Here is a 13032-nt window from a genome sequence, read left to right as displayed (position 1 = left end):
CTTCATATTTTTCACACCTTTTCAGGCTCTTCATGTTTTTGATCACCGTTACATTCTCCTCCTATTATTCAGACCGTTTCATGCTCCTCATATTTTTGACACTTTTTGAAGCTCTTTATATATTTCACACATTTTCAGGCTCTTCATGTTTTGAACACAGCTTCATGCTCCTCCTATTTTTCAGACCGTTTCATGCTCCTCTTGTATTTCACACCTTTTGAAGCTCTTCATATTTATCACAACTTTTCAGGCTCTTCATGTTTTTGAACACCGCTTCATGCTCCTCCTATTTTTCAGACCGTTTCATGCTCCTCTTGTATTTCACACCTTTTGAAGCTCTTCATATTTATCACAACTTTTCAGGCTCTTCATGTTTTTGAACACCGCTTCATGCTCCTCCTATTTTTCAGACCATTTCATGCTCCTCCTATTTTTCACACCTTTTGAAGCTCTTTATATTTTTCACACCTTTGAAGCTCTTCATATTTTTCACACGTTTTCAAACTCTTCATGTTTTTCAACACCGCTTCTTGCTCCTCCTGTTTTTCATTCGGTTTCAGCTCCTCATGTTTTTGACACCTTTTGAGGCTCTTCATATTTTTCACACCTTTTCAGGCTGTTCATGTTTTTCAACACAACTTCATACTCCTCCTATTTTTCAGACCATTTCATTCTCCTCATATTTTTGACACGTTTTGAGTCTCTTCATATTTTTCACTCCTTTTCAGGCTCTTCATATTTTTGAACACCGTTTCATGCTCTTCCTATTTTTCAGACCGTTTCATGCTCCACATTTTTTTGACACCTTTTGAAGCTCTTCATATTTCACACTTTTTAAGGCTCTTCATGTTTTTGACACCGCTTCATGCTCCTCATATTTTTGACACCTTTTGAAACTCTTCATATATTTCACACCTTTTCAGGCTCTTCATTTCTTTGAACACCACTTCATGCTCCTACTATTTTTCAGACCTTTTCATGCTCATCTCATTTTTGACACCTTTTGAAGCTCTTCATATTTTTCACACCTTTTGTAGTTCTTCATATTTTTCACACCTTTTCAGGCTCTTCATGTTTTTAAACACCGCTTCATGCTCCTCCTATTTTTCAGACCATTTCATGCTCCTCATATTTTTCACACCTTTTGAAGCTCTTCATATATTTCACACCTTTTCATGCTCTTCATGTTTTCAACACCACTTCATGCTCCTCCTATTTTTCAGACCATTTCATGCTCCTCATATTTTTGACACGTTTTGAAGCTCTTCATATTTTCCCACCTTTTGAAGCTCTTCATATTTTTCACACGTTTTCAGGTTCTTCATGTTTTTCAACACCGCTTCATGCTCCTCCTATTTTTCAAACAGTTTCATGCTGCTCATGTATTTCACACCTTTTGAAGCTCTTCATATTTATCACACCTTTTCAGACTCTTCATGTTTTTGAACACCGCTTCATGCTCCTCCTATTTTTCAGACCGTTTTATGCTCCTCATATTTTTCACACCTTTTGAAGCTCTTCACATTTTTCACAACTTTTCAGGCTCTTCATGTTTTTGAACACCGCTTCATGCTCCTCCTATTTTTCAGACCGCTTCATACTCCTCTCATTTTTGACACCTTTTGAAGCTCTTCATATTTTTGACACCTTTTGAAGCTCTTCATATTTTTCACACGTGTTCAGGCTCTTCATGATTTTCAACACCGATTCATGCTCCTCCTCTTTTTCCGACCGTTTCATGCTCCTCATATTTTTGACACCTTTTGAATCTCCTCATATTTTTTTTTTTATTTTTTTTTTAATTTTTATTATTATTATTTTTTTTTCCCAGTGGGTTTTGTCATACATTGATATGAATCAGCCATAGATTTACATGTATTCCCAATCCCGATCCCCCCTCCCACCTCCCTCTCCACCCGATTCCTCTGGGTCTTCCCAGTGCACCAGGCCCGAGCACATGTCTCGTGCATCCCACTTGGGCTAGTGATCTGTTTCACCATAGATAGTATACATGCTGTTCTTTTCAAATATCCCACCCTCACATTCTCCCACAAAGTTCAAAAGTCTGTTCTGTATTTCTGTGTCTCTTTTTCTGTTCTGCATTTAGGGTTATCGTTATCACCTTTCTAAATTCCATATACATGTGTCAGTATGCTGTAATGTTCTTTATCTTTCTGGCTTACTTCACTCTGTATAATGGGCTCCAGCTTCATCCATCTCATTAGGACTGGTTCAAATGAATTCTTTTTAATGGCTGAGTAATATTCCATGGTGTATATGTACCACAGCTTCCTTATCCATTCATCTGCTGATGGGCATCTAGGTTGCTTCCATGTCCTGGCTATTATAAACAGTGCTGCGATGAACATTGGGGTGCACGTGTCTCTTTCAGATCTGGTTTCCTCAGTGTGTATGCCCAGAAGTGGGATTGCTGGGTCATATGGCAGTTCTATTTCCAGTTTTTTAAGAAATCTCCACACTGTTTTCCATAGCGGCTGTACTAGTTTGCATTCCCACCAACAGTGTAAGAGGGTTCCCTTTTCTCCACACCCTCTCCAGCATTTATTGCTTGTAGACTTTTGGATAGCAGCCATCCTGACTGGCGTGTAATGGTACCTCATTGTGGTTTTGATTTGCATTTCTCTAATAATGAGTGATGTTGAGCATCTTTTCATGTGTTTGTTAGCCATCTGTATGTCTTCTTTGGAGAAATGTCTGTTTAGTTCTTTGGCCCATTTTTTGATTGGGTCATTTATTTTTCTGGAATTGAGCTGCAGGAGTTGCTTGTATATTTTTGAGATTAATCCTTTGTCTGTTTCTTCATTTGCTATTATTTTCTCCCAATCTGAGGGCTGTCTTTTCACCTTACTTATAGTTTCCTTTGTAGTGCAAAAGCTTTTAAGTTTCATTAGGTCCCATTTGTTTAGTTTTGCTTTTATTTCCAATATTCTGGGAGGTGGGTCATAGAGGATCTTGCTTTGATTTATGTCGGAGAGTGTTTTGCCTATCTTCTCCTCTAGGAGTTTTATAGTTTCTGGTCTTACATTTAGATCTTTAATCCATTTTGAGTTTATTTTTGTGTATGGTGTTAGAAAGTGTTCTATTTTCATTCTTTTACAAGTGGTTGACCAGTTTTCCCAGCACCACTTGTTAAAGAGGTTGTCTTTTTTCCATTGTATATCCTTGCCTCCTTTGTCAAAAATAAGGTGTCCATAGGTTCGTGGATTTATCTCTGGGCTTTCTATTCTGTTCCATTGATCTATATTTCTGTCTTTGTGCCAGTACCATACTGTCTTGATGACTGTGGCTTTGTAGTAGAGTCTGAAGTCAGGCAGGTTGATTCCTCCAGTTCCATTCTTCTTTCTCAAGATTACTTTGGCTATTCGAGGTTTTTTGTATTTCCATACAAATTGTGAAATTCTTTGGTCTAGTTCTGTGAAAAATACCGTTGGTAGCTTGATAGGGATTGCATTGAATCTATAGACTGCTTTGGGTAGAATAGCCATTTTGACAATATTAATTCTTCCAATCCATGAACACGGTATGTTTCTCCATCTGTTTGTGTCCTCTTTGATTTCTTTCATCAGTGTTTTATAGTTTTCTATGTATAGGTCCTTTGTTTCTTTAGGTAGATATACTCCTAAGTATTTTATTCTTTTTGTTGCAATGGTGAATGGTATTGTTTCCTTAATTTCTCTGTCAGTTTTTTCATTGTTAGTATATAGGAATGCAAGGGATTTCTGTGTGTTAATTTTATATCCTGCAACTTTACTATATTCATTGATTAGCTCTAGTAATTTTCTGGTAGAATCTTTAGGGTTTTCTATGTAGAGGATCATGTCATCTGCAAACAGTGAGAGTTTTACTTCTTCTTTTCCTATCTGGATTCCTTTTACTTCTTTTTCTGCTCTGATTGCTGTGGCCAGCACTTCCAACACTATGTTGAATAGTAGTGGTGAGAGTGGGCACCCTTGTCTTGTTCCTGATTTCAGGGGAAATGCCTTCAATTTTTCACCATTGAGGGTGATGCTTGCTGTGGGTTTGTCATATATAGCTTTTATTATGTTGAGGTATGTTCCTTCTATTCCTGCTTTTTGGAGAGTTTTAATCATAAATGAGTGTTGAATTTTGTCAAAGGCTTTCTCTGCATCTATTGAGATAATCATATGGTTTTTATCTTTCAATTTGTTAATGTGGTGTATTACATTGATTGATTTGCGGATATTAAAGAATCCTTGCATTCCTGGGATAAAGCCCACTTGGTCATGGTGTATGATGTTTTTAATATGTTGTTGGATTCTGTTTGCTAGAATTTTGTTAAGGATTTTTGCATCTATGTTCATCAGTGATATTGGCCTGTAGTTTTCTTTTTTTGTGGCATCTTTGTCTGGTTTTGGAATTAGGGTGATGGTGGCCTCATAGAATGAGTTTGGAAGCTTACCTTCTTCTGCAATTTTCTGGAAGAGTTTGAGTAAGATAGGTGTTAGCTCTTCTCTAAATTTTTGGTAGAATTCAGCTGTGAAGCCATCTGGTCCTGGGCTTTTGTTTGCTGGAAGATTTTTGATGACAGTTTCGATTTCCTTGCTTGTGATGGGTCTGTTAAGATCTTCTATTTCTTCCTGGTTCAGTTTTGGAAAGTTATACTTTTCTAAGAATTTGTCCATTTCATCCAAGTTGTCCATTTTATTGGCATAGAGCTGCTGGTAGTAGTCTCTTATGATCCTTTGTATTTCAGTGTTGTCTGTTGTGATCTCTCCATTTTCATTTCTAATTTTGTTAATTTGGTTCTTCTCTCTTTGTTTCTTAATGAGTCTTGCTAATGGTTTGTCAATTTTGTTTATTTTTTCAAAAAACCAGCTTTTAGCTTTGTTGATTTTTGCTATGGTCTCTTTAGTTTCTTTTGCATTTATTTCTGCCCTGATTTTTAAGATTTCTTTCCTTCTGCTAACTCTGGGGTTCTTCATTTCTTCCTTCTCTAATTGCTTTAGGTGTAGAGTTAGGTTATTTAATTGGTTTTTTTCCTGTTTCTTGATGTAAGCCTGTAATGCTATGAACCTTCCCCTTAGCACTGCTTTTACAGTGTCCCATAGGTTTTGGGTTGTTGTGTTTTCATTTTCATTCATTTCTATACATATTTTGATTTCTTTTTTGATTTCTTCTACGATTTGTTGGTTATTCAGAAGCGTGTTATTTAGCCTCCATATGTTTGAAGTTTTAACAATTTTTTCCCTGTAATTGATATCTAATCTTACTGCACTGTGGTCAGAAAAGATGACTGGAATGATTTCAATTTTTTTGAATTTTCCAAGACCAGATTTATGGCCCAGGATGTGATCTATTCTGGAGAATGTTCCGTGTGCACTTGAGAAAAAGGTGAAGTTGATTGTTTTGGGGTGAAATGTCCTATAGATATCAATTAGGTCTAGCTGGTCCATTGTGTCATTTAAGGTTTGTGTTTCCTTGTTAATTTTCTGTTTAGTTGATCTATCCATAGTTGTGAGTGGGGTATTAAAGTCTCCCACTATTATTGTGTTACTATTAATTTCCTCTTTCATACTTGTTAGCGTTTGCCGTACATATTGCGGTGCTCCTATGTTGGGTGCATATATATTTATAATTGTTATATCTTCTTTTTTGATTGATCCTTTGATCATTATGTAGTGTCCTTCTTTGTCTCTTTTCACTTCCTTTATTTGAAAGTCTATTTTATCTGATATGAGTATTGCGACTCCTGCTTTCTTTTGGTCTCCGTTTGCATGAAATACTTTTTTCCAGCCCTTCACTTTTAGTCTGTATGTGTCTCTTGTTTTGAGGTGGGTCTCTTGTAGACAGCATATATAGGGGTCTTGTTTTTGTATCCATTCAGCCAATCTTTGTCTTTTGGTTGGGGCATTCAACCCATTTACATTTAGGGTAATTATTGATAGGTGTGGTCCCGTTGCCATTTACTTTGTTGTTTTGGGTTCACGTTTATACAACCTTTCTGCATTTCCTGTCTAGAGAAGATCCTTTAGCATTTGTTGAAGAGCTGGTTTGGTGGTGCTGAATTCTCTCATCTTTTGCTTATCTGTAAAGCTTTTAAATTCTCCTTCATATCTGAATGAGATCCTTGCTGGATACAGTAATCTAGGTTGTAGGTTATTCTCTTTCATTACTTTCAGTACGTCCTGCCATTCCCTTCTGGCCTGGAGGGTTTCTATTGATAGATCAGCTGTTATCCTTATGGGAATCCCTTTGTGTGTTATTTGTTGTTTTTCCCTTGCTGCTTTTAATATTTGTTCTTTGTGTTTGATCTTTGTTAATTTGATTAATATGTGTCTTGGGGTGTTTCGCCTTGGGTTTATCCTGTTTGGGACTCTCTGGGTTTCTTGGACTTGGGTGGCTATTTCCTTCCCCATTTTAGGGAAGTTTTCAGCTATTATCTCCTCGAGTATTTTCTCATGGCCTTTCTTTTTGTCTTCTTCTTCTGGAACTCCTATGATTCGAATGTTGGGGCGTTTCACAGTGTCCCAGAGGTCCCTGAGGTTGTCCTCATTTCTTTTGATCCTTTTTTCTTTTTTCCTCTCTGCTTCATTTATTTCCACCATTTTATCTTCTACCTCACTTATCCTATCTTCTGCCTCCGTTATTCTACTCTTGGTTCCCTCCAAAGTGTTTTTGATCTCATTCATTGCATTATTCATTTGTAATTGACTCTTTTTTATTTCTTCTAGGTCTTTATTAAACAGTTCTTGAATCTTTTCAATCTTTGTTTCCAGGCTATTTATCTGTAACTCCATTTTGTTCTCAAGATTTTGGATCATTTTTATTATCATTATTCTAAATTCTTTTTCAGGTAGATTCCCTATCTCCTCCTCTTTTGTTTGACTTGGTGGGCATTTTTCATGTTCCTTTACCTGTTGGGTATTTCTTTGCCTTTTCATCTTGTTTAGATTGCTGTATCTGGAGTGGGCTTTCTGTATTCTGGAGGTCTGTGGTTCCTTTTTGTTGTGGAGGATTAACCCAGTGGGTAGGGTTAGACGATTGGCTTGTCGAGATTTCCTGGTTAGGGAAGCTTGCGTCAGTGTTCTGGTGCGTGGAACTTGATTTCTACTCTTTGGAGAGCAATGGAGTGCCCAGTAATGAGTTTTGAGATGGGTCTATGTGTTAGGTGTGACCTTGGGCAGCCTGTATGTTGATGTTCAGGGCTATGTTCCTGCGTTGCTGGAGAATTTGCGTGGTATGTCTTGCTCTAAAACTTATTGGCTCTTGTGTGGTGGTTGGTTTCAGTGTAGGTATGGAGGCTTTTGGACAGTCACTTATTACTTAAAGTTCCTTGTAGTCAGGAGTTTTCTGGTGTTCTCAGGTTTTGGGCTTAAGTCTCCTGCCTCTGGATTTCAGTTTTATTCTTCCTGTAGTCTCAGGACTTCTCCAACTATGCAGCCCTCCTTTCGAAGACAATGGGCTGCTTTTCTGGGCGCCTGATGACCTCAGCTAGCGATCAGAAGTTGTTTTGCGAAGTTTGCTCTGCGTTCAGTTATTCTTTTGATGAATTTGTAGGAGAGAAAGTGGTCTCCCCGTCCTACTCCTCCGCCATCTTGGCTCCTCCCCTCCTCATATTTTTTACACCTTTTGAAGCTCTTCATGTATTTCACACTTTTTCAGGCTCTTCATGTTTTTCAACACGGCTTCATGCTCCTCCTATTTTTCAGACCGTTTCATGCTCCTCATATTTTTCACACCTTTTGAAGCTCTTCATATTTTTCACACCTTTTAAGCCTCTTCATGTTTTTTAACACCGCTTCATGCTCCCCTTATTTTCAAGACAGTTTCATACTCCTCATGTATTTCATACCTTTTGAAGCTCTTCATATTTTTCACACCTTTTCAGGCTCTTCATATTTTTGAACACCGCTTCATGCTCCTCCTATTTTTAAGACCGTTTCATGCTCCTCATATTTTTGACACCTTTTGAAGCTGTTCATATATTTCACACCTTTTCAGGCTTTTCATTAGTTTCAACACCACTTCATGCTCCTCTTATTTTTCAGACCGTTTCATGCTCATCTCATTTTGACACCTTTTGAAGCTCTTCATGTTTTTCACATCTTCTGAAGCTCTTAATATTTTTCACAAATTTTCAGGCTCTTTATGATTTTCAACACCGTTTCATGCTCCTCCTATTTTTCAGACCGTTTCATGTTCATCACATTTTGACACCTTTTGAAGCTCTTCATAGTTTTAACACCTTTTGAAGCTCTTCATATTTTTCATATTTTTGAAGTTCTTCATAATTTCACACGTTTTCAGACTCTTCATGTTTTTCAACACCGCTTCATGCTCCTCCTATTTTTCAAACCGTATCATGCTCCTCATATTTTTGACACGTTTTGAAGCTCTTCGTATTTTTCACACGTTTTCAGGCTCTTCATGTTTTTGAACACCATATCATGCTCCTTCTATTTTTCAGAGAGTTTCATGCTCCTCATGTATTTCACACCTTTTGAAGCTCTTCATATTTTTCACACCTTTTCAGGCTCTTCATGTTTTTGAACACTTCTTCATGCTCCTCCTATTTTTCAGACCGTTTCATGCTCCTCATATTTTTGACAACTTTTGAAGCTCTTCATATTTTTCACAACTTTTCAGGCTCTTCCTGTTTTTGAACCCCTCTTCATGCTTCTCCTATTTTTCAGACCGTTTAATGCTCCTCATGTATTTCACACCTTTTGAAGCTCTTCATATTTTTCACACGTTTTCAGGCTCTTCATGTTTTTGAACACCGCTTCATGCTTCTCCTATTTTTCAGACCGTTTAATGCTCCTCATGTATTTCACACTTTTTGAAGCTCTTCATATATTTCACACCTTTTCAGTCTCTTCCTTTTTATCAACACCAGATCATACTCCTTCTATTTTTCAGACCGTTTCATGTTCATTTCATTTTTGAAACCTTTTGAAATCTTCATACTTTTCACACCTTTTTTTTGCTCTTCATGTTTTTGAACACCACATCATGATCCTCCTATTTTTCAGACCATTTAATGCTCCTCATGTATTTCACACCTATTGAAGCTCTTCATATTTTTCACACGTTTTCAGGCACTTCATGTTTTTCAACACCGCTTCATGCTCCTCCTATTTTTCAGACCGTTTCATGCTCCTCATATTTTTGACACCTTTTGAAGCTCTTCATATTTTTCACACCTTTTCAGGCTCTTCATGTTTTCAACACCGCTTCATGATCCTCCTATTTTTCAGACCGTTTCATGCTCCTCATATTTTTGACACCTTTTGAAGCTCTTCATATTTTTCACACCTTTTCAGGCTCTTCATGTTTTTGAACACCGCTTCATGCTCCTCCTATTTTTCAGACCTTTTCATGCTCCTCATATTTTTGACAACTTTTGAAGCTTTTCATATTTTTCACACCTTGTCAGGATCTTCAAGTTTTTCAACACCACTTCATGCTCCTCCTTTTTTGCAGACCGTTTCATGCTCCTCATATTTTTGACACCTTTTGAAGCTCTTCATATTTTTCACACCTTTTCAGGCTCTTCATGTTTTTGAACACCGCTTCATGATCCTCCTATTTTTCAGACCTTTTGATGATCCTCGTATTTTTGACACCTTTTGAAGTTCTTCATATTTTGCACACATTTTCAGGCTCTTCATGTTTTTGAACACCGCTTCATGATCCTCCTATTTTTCTGACCTTTTCATGCTCCTCATATTTTTGACAACTTTTGAAGCTCTTCATAATTTTCACAACTTTTCAGTCTTTTCCTGTTTTTTAACACCGCTTCATGCTCCTCCTATTTTTCAAACCGTTTAATGCACCTCATGTATTTCACACCTTTTGAAGCTCCTCAAATTTTTCACACGTTTTCAGGCTCTTCATGTTTTTGAACACCGCTTCATGCTCCTCCTATTTTTCAGACCGCATCATTCTCCTCATATTTTTGACACCTTTTGAAGCCCTTCATATATTTCACACCTTTTCCGTCTCTTCTTTTTTTTCAACACCACTTCATGCTCCTCCTATTTTTCAGACCGTTTCATGCTCATCTCATTTTTGACACCTTTTGAAGCTCTTCATATTTTTCACACCTTTTCAGGCTCTTCATGTTTTTGAACCCCGCTTCATGCTCCTCCTATTTTTCAGACCACTTCATACTCCTCTCATTTTTGACACCTTTTGAAGCTCTTCATATTTTTGACACCTTTTGAAGCTCTTCATATTTCTCACACGTTTTCAGGCTCTTCATGATTTTCAACACAGATTCATGCTCCCCCTTTTTTCAGACCGTTTCATGCTCCTCATATTTTTGACACCTTTTGAATCTCCTCATATTTTTTACACCTTTTGAAGCTCTTCATGTATTTCACAATTTTTCAGGCTCTTCATGTTTTTCAACACGGCTTCATGCTCCTCCTATTTTTCAGACCGTTTCATGCTCCTCATATTTTTCACACCTTTTGAAGCTCTTCATATTTTTCACACCTTTTAAGCCTCTTCATGTTTTTTAACACCGCTTCATGCTCCTCCTATTTTCAAGACAGTTTCATACTCCTCATGTATTTCATACCTTTTGAAGTTCTTCATATTTTTCACACCTTTTCAGGCTCTGCATGTTTTTCAACACCGTTTCATGCTCCTCCTATTTTTCAGACCGTTTCATGCTCCTCATATTTTTCAGACCGTTTCATGCTCCTCATATTTTTGACACCTTTTGAAGCTCTTCATATATTTGACACCATTTGAAGCTCTTCATAATTTTCACAACTTTTCAGTCTTTTCCTGTTTTTTAACACCGCTTCATGCTCCTCCTATTTTTCAAACCGTTTAATGCACCTCATGTATTTCACACCTTTTGAAGCTCCTCAAATTTTTCACACGTTTTCAGGCTCTTCATGTTTTTGAACACCGCTTCATGCTCCTCCTATTTTTCAGACCGCATCATTCTCCTCATATTTTTGACACCTTTTGAAGCCCTTCATATATTTCACACCTTTTCCGTCTCTTCTTTTTTTTCAACACCACTTCATGCTCCTCCTATTTTTCAGACCGTTTCATGCTCATCTCATTTTTGACACCTTTTGAAGCTCTTCATATTTTTCACACCTTTTCAGGCTCTTCATGTTTTTGAACCCCGCTTCATGCTCCTCCTATTTTTCAGACCACTTCATACTCCTCTCATTTTTGACACCTTTTGAAGCTCTTCATATTTTTGACACCTTTTGAAGCTCTTCATATTTCTCACACGTTTTCAGGCTCTTCATGATTTTCAACACAGATTCATGCTCCCCCTTTTTTCAGACCGTTTCATGCTCCTCATATTTTTGACACCTTTTGAATCTCCTCATATTTTTTACACCTTTTGAAGCTCTTCATGTATTTCACAATTTTTCAGGCTCTTCATGTTTTTCAACACGGCTTCATGCTCCTCCTATTTTTCAGACCGTTTCATGCTCCTCATATTTTTCACACCTTTTGAAGCTCTTCATATTTTTCACACCTTTTAAGCCTCTTCATGTTTTTTAACACCGCTTCATGCTCCTCCTATTTTCAAGACAGTTTCATACTCCTCATGTATTTCATACCTTTTGAAGTTCTTCATATTTTTCACACCTTTTCAGGCTCTGCATGTTTTTCAACACCGTTTCATGCTCCTCCTATTTTTCAGACCGTTTCATGCTCCTCATATTTTTCAGACCGTTTCATGCTCCTCATATTTTTGACACCTTTTGAAGCTCTTCATATATTTGACACCATTTGAAGCTCTTCATAATTTTCACAACTTTTCAGTCTTTTCCTGTTTTTTAACACCGCTTCATGCTCCTCCTATTTTTCAAACCGTTTAATGCACCTCATGTATTTCACACCTTTTGAAGCTCCTCAAATTTTTCACACGTTTTCAGGCTCTTCATGTTTTTGAACACCGCTTCATGCTCCTCCTATTTTTCAGACCGCATCATTCTCCTCATATTTTTGACACCTTTTGAAGCCCTTCATATATTTCACACCTTTTCCGTCTCTTCTTTTTTTTCAACACCACTTCATGCTCCTCCTATTTTTCAGACCGTTTCATGCTCATCTCATTTTTGACACCTTTTGAAGCTCTTCATATTTTTCACACCTTTTCAGGCTCTTCATGTTTTTGAACCCCGCTTCATGCTCCTCCTATTTTTCAGACCACTTCATACTCCTCTCATTTTTGACACCTTTTGAAGCTCTTCATATTTTTGACACCTTTTGAAGCTCTTCATATTTCTCACACGTTTTCAGGCTCTTCATGATTTTCAACACAGATTCATGCTCCCCCTTTTTTCAGACCGTTTCATGCTCCTCATATTTTTGACACCTTTTGAATCTCCTCATATTTTTTACACCTTTTGAAGCTCTTCATGTATTTCACAATTTTTCAGGCTCTTCATGTTTTTCAACACGGCTTCATGCTCCTCCTATTTTTCAGACCGTTTCATGCTCCTCATATTTTTCACACCTTTTGAAGCTCTTCATATTTTTCACACCTTTTAAGCCTCTTCATGTTTTTTAACACCGCTTCATGCTCCTCCTATTTTCAAGACAGTTTCATACTCCTCATGTATTTCATACCTTTTGAAGTTCTTCATATTTTTCACACCTTTTCAGGCTCTGCATGTTTTTCAACACCGTTTCATGCTCCTCCTATTTTTCAGACCGTTTCATGCTCCTCATATTTTTCAGACCGTTTCATGCTCCTCATATTTTTGACACCTTTTGAAGCTCTTCATATATTTGACACCATTTGAAGCTCTTCATAATTTTCACAACTTTTCAGTCTTTTCCTGTTTTTTAACACCGCTTCATGCTCCTCCTATTTTTCAAACCGTTTAATGCACCTCATGTATTTCACACCTTTTGAAGCTCCTCAAATTTTTCACACGTTTTCAGGCTCTTCATGTTTTTGAACACCGCTTCATGCTCCTCCTATTTTTCAGACCGCATCATTCTCCTCATATTTTTGACACCTTTTGAAGCCCTTCATATATTTCACACCTTTTCCGTCTC

This window comes from Dama dama, unplaced genomic scaffold (assembly GCF_033118175.1).
Source record: "Dama dama isolate Ldn47 unplaced genomic scaffold, ASM3311817v1 ptg000126l, whole genome shotgun sequence".
Lineage (NCBI taxonomy): Eukaryota > Metazoa > Chordata > Mammalia > Artiodactyla > Cervidae > Dama > Dama dama.
The sequence above is the reverse complement of the archived record's forward strand: the minus strand, read 5'-3'. Positions refer to the sequence as shown.